This window comes from Myxine glutinosa, chromosome 8, assembly GCF_964187855.1.
Source record: "Myxine glutinosa chromosome 8, kmMyxGlut1.1, whole genome shotgun sequence".
Taxonomy (NCBI): Eukaryota; Metazoa; Chordata; class Myxini; order Myxiniformes; family Myxinidae; genus Myxine; species Myxine glutinosa.
The window spans coordinates 45,431,598-45,446,515 of NC_136268.1; the positions used below are offsets into that span (position 1 = coordinate 45,431,598).

The 14,918-nt window shown below is 50.2% G+C and overlaps 2 protein-coding genes across 4 annotated transcripts in view; one reads left to right on the plus strand and one right to left on the minus strand.

Annotated features, from left to right (window-relative positions):
* The window catches only part of LOC137432443 (uncharacterized), an 82,560-nt gene that overhangs the window by 55,660 nt on the left and 11,982 nt on the right, over window positions 1–14,918 (plus strand). The window lies entirely within an intron of this gene.
* The window catches only part of FMO5 (flavin containing dimethylaniline monoxygenase 5), a 67,750-nt gene that overhangs the window by 15,142 nt on the left and 37,690 nt on the right, over window positions 1–14,918 (minus strand). The window lies entirely within an intron of this gene.

The following is a 14,918-nucleotide window of genomic DNA, read 5'->3' on the forward strand; positions in this document are numbered from 1 at the left end:
CTTTGCTATGACACTTGAAATTTAGCTCATGTGCCTCCCATTTCTCTTGATCATCTTTGAGATGTTTCTACACCTTGATTGGAGTCCACCTGTGGTAAATTCAACTGATTGGACATGATTTGGAAAGGCACACACCTGTCTATATAAGGTCTCACAGCTGACAATGCATATCAGAGCAAAAACCAAGCCATGAGGTCGAAGGAACTGCCTGCAGAGCTCAGAGACAGGATTGTGTCGAGGCACAGATCTGGGGAAGCCTACAAAAAAAATTCTGCTGCATTGAAGGTTCCCAGGAGCACAGTGGCCTCCATAATTCTTAAATGGAAGAAGTTTGGAGCAAACAGGACTCTTCCTAGAGCTGGCCGGCCAAACTGGGCAATTGGGGGAGAAGGGCCTTGGTAATAGAGGTGACCAAGAACCCGATGGTCACTCTGGCTGATCTCCAGAGGACCTGTGTGGAGATGGGAGAAACTTCCAGAAGGACAACCATCACTGCAACACTCCACCGATCTGGGCTTTATGGCAGAGTGGCCAGACGGAAGCCTCTCCTCAGTGAAAGACACATGAAAGCCTGCTTGGAGTTTGCAGAAAAGCACCTAAAGGACTCTCAGAATGTGAGAAACAAGATTCTGTGGTCTGATGAAACCAAGATTGAACTGTTTGGTTTCCGTCTGGCCACACTGCCATAAAGCCCAGATTGGTGGAGTGTTGCAGTGATGGTTGTCCTTCTGGAAGTTTCTCCCATCTCCACACAGGTCCTCTGGAGATCAGCCAGAGTGACCATCGGGTTCTTGGTCACCTCTCTTACCAAGGCCCTTCTCCCCCGATTGCTCAGTTTGGCCGGGCGGCCAGCTCCAGGAAGAGTCCTGGTTGTTCCAAACTTCTTCCATTTAAGAATTATGGAGGCCACTGTGCTCCTGGGAACCTTCAATGCAGCAGAATTTTTTTTGTAGGCTTCCCCAGATCTGTGCCTCGACACAATCCTGTCTCTGAGCTCTGCAGGCAGTTCCTTCGACCTCATGGCTTGGTTTTTGCTCTGATATGCATTGTCAGCTGTGAGACCTTATATAGACAGGTGTGTGCCTTTCCAAATCATGTCCAATCAATTGAATTTACCACAGGTGGATTCCAATCAAGGTGTAGAAACATCTCAATGATGATCAAGAGAAATGGGAGGCACCTGAGCTAAATTTCAAGTGTCATAGCAAAGGGTATGAATACTTATGTCAATGTGATATTTCAGTTTTTTATTTTTAATAAATTTGCAAAACTTTCTATAATCCTGTTTTCTCTTTATCATTATGGGGTATTGAGTGTATATTGATGAGGGAAAAAATGAATTTAAACGATTTCAGCATAAGGCTGCAACATAACAAAATGTGAAAAAAGAGAAGGGGTCTGAATACTTTCTGAATGCACTGTACATGACAGATTAAATCGCAAACCACCCCTTTTGTTGAGAGATGGTGATTCAACTCTTTCCCAAATAGTTTTCTTTACACCATGAGCAAAATACTTTTTTCTGTCCAAGATGACCACGTCAATGTTATCAAAGATGTGACCATGCTTGTTCAGTGCGTATATATAGCAGAGTTCAAAGCCTCTTCATGAGCTGGCCGATGATGTTGGTTCATACGAGCTTTAATAGTTTGTCGAGTTTCTCCTATGTAGGTTTTCAGTGCATGATGGGTCAGTCTCCACATCTGAGGTCATACACCAAGTCGCGTTTCCTGTCCTACCAGATCTTGTCCTTAACATGAACTAACTGGCTGCGCAGAATTCTGTAGGGGTTATATTGTCGTGTCCAGGGCGATTGACACTGCCTCTGAACGGATGTGCCGAACAGACATTAACTCCCTCAGACTGTGTCAATTATGGCTGACTTTACGCTCGTGTGCAGGACTGAAGAGAATCACGAGGCTCCTTATCTCTTTTAAACCCAAACGGGTGTATTTCCAAATAAAAACAAGGAAAATTTAATTCAACAATAACTATATACAAAAGAACTACGAACCTATGGCGCCACACACATGAGCACAATCACACACGGATAAAACCGAGTGAATGGAGCAGCCACGAGCAGGCTGATGGGCAGGATGAGGAGGGATGAGGAGGTAATGGGCAGGTTGACGAACAGGCCGATGAGAACAGCAGACACAGGGCAAAGGCAAGCAGGCAGGACGATCTCCTTAAAGCTCTCCTCTCCTCTGTGAGATCCTCAGAACTCTTTGAGATCTCCTCAGTCTCAGCACAATCCTCTTGCTTGCTCCTCAGACCCTCTAAAATCTCCTCAGAACTCTTTCCACTCATCTGAGCACACAAAAATGAGAGTTACAGGCTCCTTCATTTTCTTCCTAGCAACGCTCCCCCCTTGTTTCTCAGAACTCCACGATCCCTCACTGCCTCTCAGCTCATCCCCCTTGCTCTCTTGACAGCCCTCCATCACTCGATGCGTTGGGCTCCACCCCAACCATGAAACGATCATTGTTCCGTCCCTTTCTCTCCCTTACGTGGCAAAGCCCTATGCTATCTGCTTTGCTCTCCTCTGCTCTTCTCTTCTCTTGCCACCCGGTGGATGTTTGCAGGGAGGTTTGGATGCACGTTTAATTAACTTGATCCCAGCTATTTTAATACAACTCCCCACGCTTCATATGGTGCATTTTCAAACAAACAATCCTTAAGCTGATGTGTCCCTATTTATTACATCCAGATTGGCTACCTACTTGCACAGGGACCATGCTACTCCATGCAGTTCTATCTGTTCTACACTTTCTCAGGATCTTCCCACTTTCTCAGACGGCTCAGCCACATACACAGTGGTCACTCGTGTCATGTGTTTCTCGATCCGCCCCCCAGTCCCCCCCATAAACGTAAAAATAACAATATGATGTATGATGACATCAACCAATTTTTATCTGGAGGTTCTAGGTGATAAATGTAAACCTATGTCACGTGACATTGATGCAACAGTTCCCCAGTGTACTTTTGAAAGAGTGAAGGAGTTCACGTTGCATGCGCAGCAAGTCCAGCATGAATGTGTGAAAATTCACCATGTTTAGAAGTTCTCAAGATTGCGTGATGAATCCAGGGCTTCTTTAGGATTCTAACCTGGGTGCTAAAAGTGGGGTGAATCGAGATGGAGATCGCAATTTGTAAGAGGGTTCTCTGAAGAAGACGTTACAGTTCTTTCTAAGGGTCTTAACTATGCCATTACTCCTGACAAGATTCCTATTTCTGAATCCATAGCTGTTACTGAGTCGGCTTTTCCCTCGGTTGAACTTGATGAGATACAAACGGCGGAGCTTCAGTACAACGTTAGCACTTCACTTCGTTATGTAAGCTACCAACACGGAACATCGCAGAGGAAGAACGCTTGGCCATTCGCAGCCTCGTCAGTGATAAGAACATTGCGGTCCATTGTTTCAGGTACCATTGTTTCAGGTGTCCATTGTTTCAGGCATCCGTTGTTTCTTATGATGTTAGTGCTCTTTTCACCTCCATCCCGACAAAGGCCGCCATGCTGTAGTTCTCTGAATGCCGTGCTAAGGACAGCACTCTTAAAGAACGCACTAACCTCCATGTGGATCAGATTGTGGATCTGGTGTCCTTATGCTTGAACTCAACCTACTTCACATACAGATTACGTGGTTGTGCTATGGGCTCCCCCATCCCACCAATTGTTGCCAATTTGTACATGGAAAAGTTTGAAAGTGTGGTGCTGCAGAATTACAGTGGTTCCAAACCCAACTTATGGCTGAGGTATGTAGATGACACCTTTGTAGTTATAAAGAAATGTGATCAGCAAGAGTTTGTTATAAACTTGAACAGTGTGGACGAGAACATCCAGTTCACACAGGAACCATACACCAATGATCAGTTGGCCTTTCTGGATTGCACAATTCACATGAATGGTGACAGCTGCTTGCATTTTGAGGTGCACAGGAAACCGACACATACCAATCACTAATTGCAGTTTCATTAACATCACCCACTGATCCACAAATTTATCTGTCATTGACACTCTTTTCCGTCGTGCAGATACTATTCCGACCACACAGGAGGGGAAATTATGTAAGAAGGAGAACATCAGGAGTTCTCTCAGTAATAAATGCGGTTACTCTGGTTGGTCTTTTTTTAAAGCGGGAAGTAGTAAGAACAAAATCACGTCCGGTGAACAACAGGACACGAATCAAGAAACACATGACACGAGTGACCACTGTGTATGTGGCTGAGCCGTCTGAGAAAGTGGGAAGATCCTTCTACAAGTTTGCCATTGTTACATCATATAAACCACATCAAATTCTACACAGCCAGTTAGTTCATGTTAAGGACAAGATCTGGAAGGATAGGAAACACGACTTTACGTATGGCATCAGATGTGGAGACCCATCATGCACTGAGACCTACATAGGAGAAACTCGACAAACTCTTAAGGCTGGTATGATCCAACATCGTCGTCCAGCTCATGAAGAGGCTTTGAACTCTGCTATATATACGCACTTGAACCTGCATAGTCACATCTTTGATAACAGTAACTTGGTCATCTTAGACAGAGAAAAAATTGGTTTGCTCGAGGTGTAAAGGAAACCATTTGGGAAAGAGTTGAATCAGCATCTCTCAACAAAAGGGGCGGTTTACGATTTAATCTGTCACGGACGTGGGACAGAGCTATAACATTTCTCCCACACTGTCAGCAATCGTCACAGGATGCCAGAATTGCTGCACAGACCAATTTACCTTCCCAACAGTGGAGGTCATATGGCTATTCTCAAGCTGCTTCTTCACTTCAACATCTGCCGCAACTAAGGGGAGTGGAATCTCGTGGAAACGTCTGCTCTACCAGCAGGTAAGTCCAACTTTTTTCAATTAAAAACTTTTACTGTTTTAATTAGATTGGATGAAAGCGACTCAAATTTTCAGGGTATTTCCAGCTTTGGACATTTGTTTTATCAGTGCAAGCTTTTCTGTACTATTTTAAAACTCGACACAGCCAGCCAATGCTCATGCAGTTCCAGTATTCTCATTTTGGGATTGTCTGGGTGGTGTATAGGTAGAGTATGTGAGCAGCGAAATGCTTGCCTACCGCTGAGGTTTATACGTATACAATATGTATATACATACACTACATGACCAAAAGTATGTGGACACCCCTTCTAATTAGTGCATTCGGCTGTTTCAGCCACACTCATTGCTGACAGGTATATATAATCAAGCACACAGCCATGCAATCTCCATGGAGAAACATGGGCAGTAGAATGGGCCGTACTGAAGAACTCAGAGACTTTCAACATGGCACCGTCATAGGATGCCACCTTTCCAACAAGTCAGTTCATCAAATTTCTGTCCTGCTAGAGCTGCCCTGGTCAACTGTAAGTGCTCATATTGTTAAGTGGAAACGTCTAGGAGCAACAACAGCTCAGCCGCAAAGTGGTAGGCCACACACACACACACACACCGCAAAGCGGTAGGCCACTTTACACCTCGAGCAAACCACCAATCTCACAGAACGGGATCACCGAGTGCTGAAGCACGTAGTGCTTAAAAACCGTTTGTCATCGGTTGCAACACTCACTACCGAGTTCCAAATTGCCTCTGGAAGCAACGTCAGCACAACAACTGTTCGTCGCGAGTTTCAAGAAATGGGTTTGCATGGCCGAGCAGCCACACGCAAGCCTAAGATCACCATGCGCAATGCCAAGCATCGGCTGGAGTGGTGTAAAGCTTGCCGCCATTGGACTCTGGAACAGTGGAAACGTGTTCTCTGGAGTGATAAATCACGCTTCACCATCTGGCAGTCCGATGGACTAATCTGTGTTTAGCGGATGCCAGGAGAACGCCACCTGCCCGAAATGCATAGTGCCAACTGTAAAGTTTGGTGGAGGAGGAATAATGGCCTGGGGCTGTTTTTCATGGTTTGTCGGGGTTTGTTGTTGTTGTTTTTCATGGTTCAGGCTAGGTCCCTTATTTCCAATGAAGGGAAAACCGAACGCTTATAGCACAAAATGACATTCTAGACAATTGTGTGCTTCCAACGTTGTAGCAAATGTTTGGGGAAGGCCCTTTCCTGTTTCAGCATGACAATGCTTCACGCTGTTGAAACCAAAGCGTTCAGAATCATTGGAATCTTCCGCGATGAAGCTAACTCCAAGGGCCTCTCACTCACTCACCGCAGGCAGGTTGGTGGTCTTTCCGTCTTCTACCGACTCCTCTCTGGCCTTGCCCCCCCCCCCCCAGCTCTCTCTGGGCTCTGTCCCACAAATATTCCTACAGGTCACACAAGATCTGCCTGCAACCCTCTTATGGTTAAACTGCCAAAATCAAGACTCTGCTCACTTTCACTCCTTCATTCCTCTTTTCTCCCGCCTCTGGAACAAACTCCCTCACTCTCTTCAATCCCACTCCACCCTCCAGGTCTTTAAAACAGCTGTTCACCACCATCTCTTATCTTCCCCCATCCAAAACCTTGATCTTTTCTACCCCCGCTAATTTCACCCCAATTACACTTTTTGAAATACCAACTTCTGTCCTGGAAGTCCTTGGTGTCCTTGTGTTTTATACTTCTCCCACCCCCCACCCCCCTTCCCACGCCTCCTCCCCCCAACCCCTCTCCCTCCCACACATCTCCCTGCTCTCAAATGTTGTGTTTGTGTGCTTCCCCTTCTCTCCCCATCTTGTCTTCCGCTCCCTCTTTTTATATATTTTGTTTGTCTGGTTGATTTGTTTGTGAAGTAAATGTTAGCTCTTTCACGAGCCTCGATTCAGTATACAAAAAAAACAAACAACAAAAAAAAAAGCCCCTGTGCACAAAGCGAGGTCCATACAGAAATGGTTTGTTGAGATCAGTGTGGAAGAACTTGACTGGCCTGCACAGAGCCCTGACCTCAACCCCATCGAACACCTTTGGGATGAATTGGAACGCCATCTGCGAGCCAGGCCTGATCGCCCAACATCAGTGCCCGACCTCACCAATGCTCTTGTGGCTGAATGGAAGCAAATCCCCGCAGCAATGTTCCAACATCTAGTGGAAAGCCTTCTCAGAAGAGTGGAGGCTGTTATAGCAGCAGAGGGGGGGGGGGGGGGGCAACTCCATATTAATGCCCATGATTTAGAAATGAGAGGTTCGATGTTCGGGTATCCACATACTTTTGGTCATGTAGTGTGTGTGTGTGTGTGTGTGTGTGTGTGTGTGTGTGTGTGTGTATGTATATATATATATATATATATATATATATATATATATATATCTATATATGCACACACACACACACACACACACACACACACACACACACACACACACACACACACACGGTGTTTCAAAAAGACCCTGGCAACTTTGGTTGTTAATACATTTAGAATCACAAATAATACACTGATACCCTTTGGTTTATATGATACACAAACTCAAAGTTTTGTGCACACCATCAATACACTTCAATGTGAGCTCCATTTGTCACGTGGAGTACATCGAGGCGGAACATGCGTTATTGCCATATTCGGCTCAGCATGTCTACATCCACCAGTGCGCATGCAGCTGTGATCCGAGAACGAAGATCCAACAAGTTTCCCATCTTGGTGTTGTAGACAACATCTTTGACAATCCTCCACGTAAAAAAAATTAAGGGGGGGTTATGTCTGGTGATTGTGGGAGCCAGGAGGTTGGCCCGTTTTGGCCAATCCATCTACCTGGAAATTTTTCATTCTGGACAACGCGAACAACTAAGGCCAAATGTGGGGGAGCGCCATCCTGTTAAAAAATGCTATCGGGTTGCAGGTCTTCAATCTGTGGGAAGGCGAATCCTTCCAGCATGTTCATGTAAATTGTTGAGGTCACTGTATCCTCTGCAAACAAAACGGATCCACCAAGTGGTCATGGAGAAGGCCACACCACACATTGACTTTTGGACTGTCGCATATGTGTTCAATGACCACGTCGGGGGGTTTTCAGAGCTTCAGATCCTCACAGAGTGCTGGTTGACCTTCACTGATACATGAAATCAAGCTTTGTCTGTGAACATGACCTTTTTCAGGTGAGCATGACCTGTCATCTTAGATGCGACTGAGCATTTCCAATGCAAACGTCTTGCATTTGGGTCCGTCATTTGGCTTGAGTTTCTGCAGAATCTACACCTTATCAGCATAAATCTTCGGTCTTTTATGCAAAATCTTGTGCACAGTGGTGGTTGGTAGTCGCAGTTCTCTGGATGTGTGTCGGCTTGGTTTTCTGAGAATTTGTTGAAATGATTCATGTGCTGTTCAACGTCTGCTGCACTTGCGCTTTATTGACCAGTACTTTTCTGTTTCTGACAACTTCCAGTCTCCTTAAACATCTTGTACTACTCGCTAATACTAGTCCGTGATGGCAGATTCCTTCCATACCTTCTACGGAAATTACGCTGAACTTGCGTCTCGGATCTCCTCTTGATGTACCATTCAACGCACTGAGCTTTCTCGAGTGGAGTCGCCTATTTCTTTTATATTGAACAACTAGGCCTAAAATGAAGAAAACTTCATGAGTTTGTGTAATATATAAAACAAAGGGTATTGTTGTGTCATTTGTGGTACTTAATATTTTAACAACCAAAGTTGTCCAGGTATTTTTGGAACACGCTGTATAATATTGTGGTTGTGCAATTTGTGGTTGTGCAATAAAAGATTAATTTCCCCTCATAGTTTAGTTACACTACAACACGTAGCCTCGTTTAAGCTTAGTTATTTCATAGTAAATGTAAGCGTAGACCTTTCCTATGTGTAGTTTTGCGTTGAGTAGAATAATGAGAGTTAGGTCTCCTTCCAATGCTCTATGCCGCCTCGATGCTTTGAGTTTTGGCGCAAATTACCACGAGGCCGGCCTGACAAGTCGATGCAGGCCGAAGGAAGGTGGGACAGGAGAGGGGAGCCAATCAGGGCTCGAGGGGAGTGGCTTAGCACTGCGGCAAAAGGCGTGGTTTGGAACATTCGAGGCAGGCCAGGGCATGGTAATATAACCCTGTGCCCGAAGCCCCCACCTCAGTTATGGGGAGAGGCGCTCGTGAGTTATGGGGAGAGGCGCTTGTGAGTTATGGGGAGCGGCGCTTGTGAGTTATGGGGAGAGGCGCTTGTGTGTTATGGGGAGAGGCGCGCTGAACCAAGTTAAGAGTTATGAGCCGGGGTCCTCTGTTGAACAAGTTAAGAGTTCCGAGAGTGCGCGGTGTTGAATTGGGTTACAAGTTGAGTTCGCGGTTGAGCTTGAGGCAGATCCTCCGTTGAATTACGAGAGCGAAAGCGCGCCATTGTATTAATCGCACTGTGAAGGACAGCCGCGTCGGGCTACAGAGACGCGCGTATATTTTCCTGCCTGCCTTTGTTCGAGATACGCGCTGCGAGGATCCCTCCCGCCTGCCTGCCTTCCTGCCCTCGTCGGGGGACGTGCTGTGACCGGCAAGAGGGCCACGCCGGGTGAGCTGTTCCTGAACGACATAGCCGGCGCGTTCAGCGCATGAACATTCCTTCCTTCATCCCCCTGTGAGTGTGAATGGGCCCATTGTCTGGGTAGGATAAGTTAACACTGACTAAGATCTGCCATGTGTCTCTGTTTTTCGATCGATCATTGTAAATAATAATTAAACGTGTTATTTCTTTGATTCGACCGTTTCGTCCCTTCCATCATTGACTGAGCATGGTATGAATTATATCGCTCTAATCGGGTTCCAATAACAAGGTAATTGCACGGACCACGTGGTGCGCCATCCGCTCGGGTGCGCGAAAGCGTAACAATATACAGTGCGTATCAAAAAAAAGGTAATCCGAATTCAAGGGGTTAATATGCAAAGGTTATTTATTTTGACAATTTACATGTGGTTTACTAATTAAGAGGAGATCCTCAGCTTTCCATTGATACCTTCCATGCATCATTGCTGTCACATATGACCGAGTACATGTTCATTGAAAATGACAAGTTCAAATCGGATTTTTACAGGTTTGGCTAATCGATGCAAGTCAGGATAATTGGTGCAAAATGAACGTCAGATGTGAACATTTCTCAGGAATGATTGGCCTTTATGCACCCACACCTTCAACATGTCCACCTCCCCTTTCAACACAAAGCTCACAGCGGAAGAGCATGCCCTGAACTGCTCGTCTCACCATAGCCGGGTCATTGCGCAAAGCATCCACTTCATGTCGAATACGGCCCTGCAATTCGTCAAGATCACGGGGAGGAGTTACAAACACCTTGTGCTTTAAATGTCCCCAAAGGAAATAATCACATGGTGTGAGGTCACGTGATCTTGGCGGCCATTCCACTGCATGGTTGAGGGCAATGACTCGGTCTCCAAAGAGTTCCCTCAGTCGATCTCGGACAGCGATAAGACGATGTGCTGGGGCGCCGTCTTGGGCCCACCAGAGATATCTAAAGACACCACGAACCTGTCGCTCAAAGTTCTCCTCCAGCTGCGGTAAATCTTCATCATTGATCATCTGCAGATACCTGTTACCATTGACATTCCTTTGAAAGAAAAATGGTCCGATCACCTGACCTCTTCCACAAAGTCCCAACCAAACAGTCCACATTTGTTGATTCATGTTGGTGTCAAAATTAAATTCCGGGGGTTGTCCTGTCGGTGCATATTCAAGAACATTATGGGTATTGACCTTGCCGTCCATGGAGAAAGCATCTTCGTCGCCGATAACGAGATGCCTCAGGAAATTGACATCTGCTTCGCAACGTGCTATCAACCATCCGGTAAACACCAGCCTCCTGGCAAAATCCCCTGGCTTAAGTTGATGCCGGATGTGAATCCGATATGGATGTTGGTGGAGGTCCAGTCTTGTAATTCGGTTGAATGTTGCCGAAGGCAATCCCGTTCCATTTCGTCTTGCGCTGGTATCTCTAGGATGCTCCAAAACTTGCTGCCCTACTGCTGCAATGTTCATTTCCGATTGCCCAGTGCGCCTCCTACCAGAATTCCCCTTGTTGCGGTTGAAGCTAGTGCCATGCTCTTGGTATTTTCTAACATTCGCCCAGATGGTTTTTGCTGCTGGAGGCTCCCGTTCTGGGAAACGTTCCCTGAATGCATCACGAGTTCGCTGCAAACTTCCAGTTTGGTGAAAGGTTGTAACCACGAAGGTCTGCTGTTCAGTCGTAAGTTGAACCATCTTTTCAATGACTCAGATTGTCTCTAAACTCATACACTGAATGCCCATCTTAAATACCCATCTTAAAAAAAGGATGATGCAACCGACGATTACCAGACCAGCTTAACAATTTTACATAATCAACTTGGCAGTCGACAAGTAATGCGTGCATTTAAAACTGTCTTGCACAGATTAGCCAAACTTGTAAAAATGCGATTTGAACTTGTCATTTTCAATGAACATGTACTCGGTCATGTGTGACAGCAATGATGCATGAAAGGCATCAATGGAAAGCTGAGGATCTCCTCATCATTGGTAAACCACAGGTACATTGTCAAACTAAATAACCTTTGTATATTAACCCCTTGAATTCGGAATACCTTTTTTTGATACGCACTGTATATATATACAGTATATTATATATACTTTTATGTCATCACGGACACCTTGTCCGGGCGCCGTTTTCTTTGCGACACAGGAGCGCAGGTAAGCGTCCTCCCCGCCTCCATGTCCGACAAGCAAACCGTGGGCCGGGGCCCCGCTTTGCTTGCCGCCAACGGTACACCCATCCGCACATTCGGGAAGCGTTGCCTCTCCCTGCGGTTCGGAGGGCAGCACTTTCAATGGTCGTTCGTGACCGCCAGCGTGCCAATGGCACTGCTCGGTGCGGACTTCCTATGTGCGAATGGGCTGTTGGTCGACGTGAAGTGCAGACGGCTCGTCCAGGCCGAAACCTTCAGCTCGCTCGCTTGTTCGCTGAGCGGCTCGTTGAGCGGCTCACTGAGCGGCTCACCGAGCGGCTTGCCAAGCGGCTTGCTGGAGGGTTCCGTCCCGGCGAGTTTAGTTTGCATGCTTCCGGCAGCGGATGACTTTACCCGCCTCCTCGCCAGTTTCCCGGCCCTCACGCGGCCCACCTTCTCAGCGGTGGCCGTTAAACACGGGGTGGAGCACCATATCCCCACGGTCGGGCCGCCAGTCTATGCCCGGGCACGCCGAGTCGAGCCCACGAAGCTCGCGGTGGCGAAAGCGGCGTTCGCCACGCTGGAGCGGCTGGGGGTCGTACGGCGCTCCAACAGCACTTGGGCTTCTCCTCTGCACATTGTGCCGAAGCCCGGCGAGGATGGCGGCCGTGCGGGGACTACCGCCGGCTCAATGATGCCACCACCCCCGACCGCTACCCGGTCCCGCATATCCAGGACTTTTCCGCCCGGTTGGCAAACACGACCATGTTTTCCAAGGTGGACCTCATCCGGGGCTACCACCAGGTCCCCGTCCAACCGGACGACGTCCCGAAGACGGCCGTCATGACCCCTTTCGGCCTCTTCGAGTTCCTGAGAATGCCTTTCGGGTTGAAGAATGAGGCCCAGGCGTTCCAACGGCTTATGGACAGCGTCTTGCGTGACTTACCTTTCCTGTTTGTCTACCTGGACGACATCCTGGTCACGAGCGCGTCCCGGGAGGAGCACCTGCTCCACCTCCGCATGCCCTTCGGACGCCTGGGCCAGCATGGCCTAATCATCAACCCCGCCAAGTGCCGTTTCGGCGTCGCCACCATCGACTTCTTGGGGCACCGCATCACCAGGCACGGGGCCGTCCCTTTACCAGCCAAGGTGGAGGCGGTCAGGGATTTCCCGCAGCCCCGCATGATCAAGGGGCTCCAGGAGTTCCTGGGCATGGTAAATTTTTACCACCGCTTCGTGCCCCACGTCGCCCAGCTCCTCCGCACCTTGCACGAGGCCCTCCGGGGCAAGCCGGGCAAAGGTGACATCGCCTGGTCGGCGCTGATGACCGCGGCGTTTGCGGGCGCAAAGCTGGCCCTGGCCGACGCCACCATGCTGGCGCACCCAGCGCCCGATGCACCGATCGCCCTCACCACCGACGCATCGGACTACATGGTGGGCGCGGTGCACGAGCAGTGGGTGCGTGGTGCTTGGCAACCACTGGCGTTTTTTAGCCGGCAGCTTCGCCCGCACGACAGCCGCTATAGCACCTTCGACCGCGAGCTGCTCGGGCTCCACCTGGCGGTCCGACACTTCTGCCATCTGCTGGAGGGCCGCCCGTTCAAGGCTTTCTTCGACCACAAGCCCCTTGTGTTCGCAATGGCCAAGGTCGCCGAGCCATGGTCGGCACGGCAGCAGCGTCACCTCTCTGCCGTGTCCGAGTACACGACGGACATCCATCACGTGGCGGGTAAAGACAACCCGGTGGTGGATTGCCTTTCCCGGTCCGTCGTGCTCGCGGTCCACCTCGGGGTCGACTATGCCCGGATAGCGGAGGACCAGACCGCCGACCCCGGCGTCCAGGCCTTGCGGACCACCATCATGGGCCTCCGCGTCACCGAGGTGCCGTTCGACGCCGCGGGCACGGCCCTCCTATGTGACGTCTGCCTCGGCCGGCCTCGCCCCATCGTGCCTGCTGGCTGGCGGCGCCCAGTTTTTGACGCCATCCACGGCCTGTCCCACCTGGGCACGAAGGCATCCCAGAAGCTCATCGCGGCGAAGTTCGTCTGGCATGGCCTCCGGAAGGACGTCCGCAACTGGGTCAGGACATGCCTCGCATGCCAGCGCGCAAAGGTCCACCGCCACACCCAGGCCCCGCTGGCCCCGTTTGCGGTGCCCGAGCGTCGGTTCGACCACGTGCACATCGACTTGGTGGGACCTCTGCCCCCCTCGCGGGGATTCACCCACCTGCTCACCATGGTGGACCGCACCACACGGTGGCCGGAGGCCGTCCCATTGGCGGCGACGTCTGCGGCTGATGTGGCACAAGCCTTCATCGCCACTTGGGTTGCCCGGTTCGGTGCCCCCTCGGACATCTCGTCCGACCGCGGCCCCCAGTTCACCTCGGAGCTCTGGGCCGCGGTGGCGCAAGGGCTCGGGGTGAAACTACACCGCACCACGGCCTACCACCCCCAGGCCAATGGTCTGTGCTAGCGCTTTCATCGCTCAATGAAGGCCGCGCTCCGGGCCAGCCTCCGCGATGGCGGCTGGGTCGACAGACTCCCCTGGGTTCTGCTGGGCCTCAGGATGGCGCCCAGGGATGACCTGCGCGTGTCCTCGGCGGAGCTGGTCTTCGGGAAACCACTGCGGGTACCGGGTGAATTTATCCCCGACTCCACAGCTCCTTGGTCCGCGGCACAACAGCGCTCCGCCCTTCAGGAGACCGCCCGGAGGTTCGCCCCGGTGCCGACGGCACACCACGGTTGCCCGCCTTCCCACGTCACCCCGGAGCTTCGCACGGCAAAGTACGTCTTCATCCGTCATGACGCCCACGGGCACCGCTACGGCCCCCATACGACGGGCCCTTCCGCGTGCTGGAGACCGGGGACACATTTTTCACCATCGACATCGGCGGTGCCCCGGATCGCATCTCCGTGGACAGCCTCAAGCCGGCCCACCTCGATCCGGACCACCCCCTGCAAGCAGCTCTGCCTCCGCGTCGAGGCCACCCCCCGGCGGTCGGACCCCCGGCAACCCCCAGCCCCGCCATCCCGCTACCCCCCAGCCCTGCACCCATCGCCAGGGGGCGTTTCGGCCGGGTCATCCGGCTTCCCCGCAAACTCACCCTTCAGGTGCGCGGGAATTCTGGGGAGGCGCGTGTGGCGGGCACAAGGGGCAATAATTCCACGCACCAGTGGGTGGCGCGAGCGTCCAAGCGGAAAGCGAAAGCACATGCCCCGCCTTTCGACCGATCGGCCACGCCCGGGGACTAGGCGTGGCCTCGGCACATATATGCGGGCTCTAAGCTCAAGCCCGACCAGTGCTGAAGTGCGAGCTTTGAATAAAGACTTTGTATTACCAACG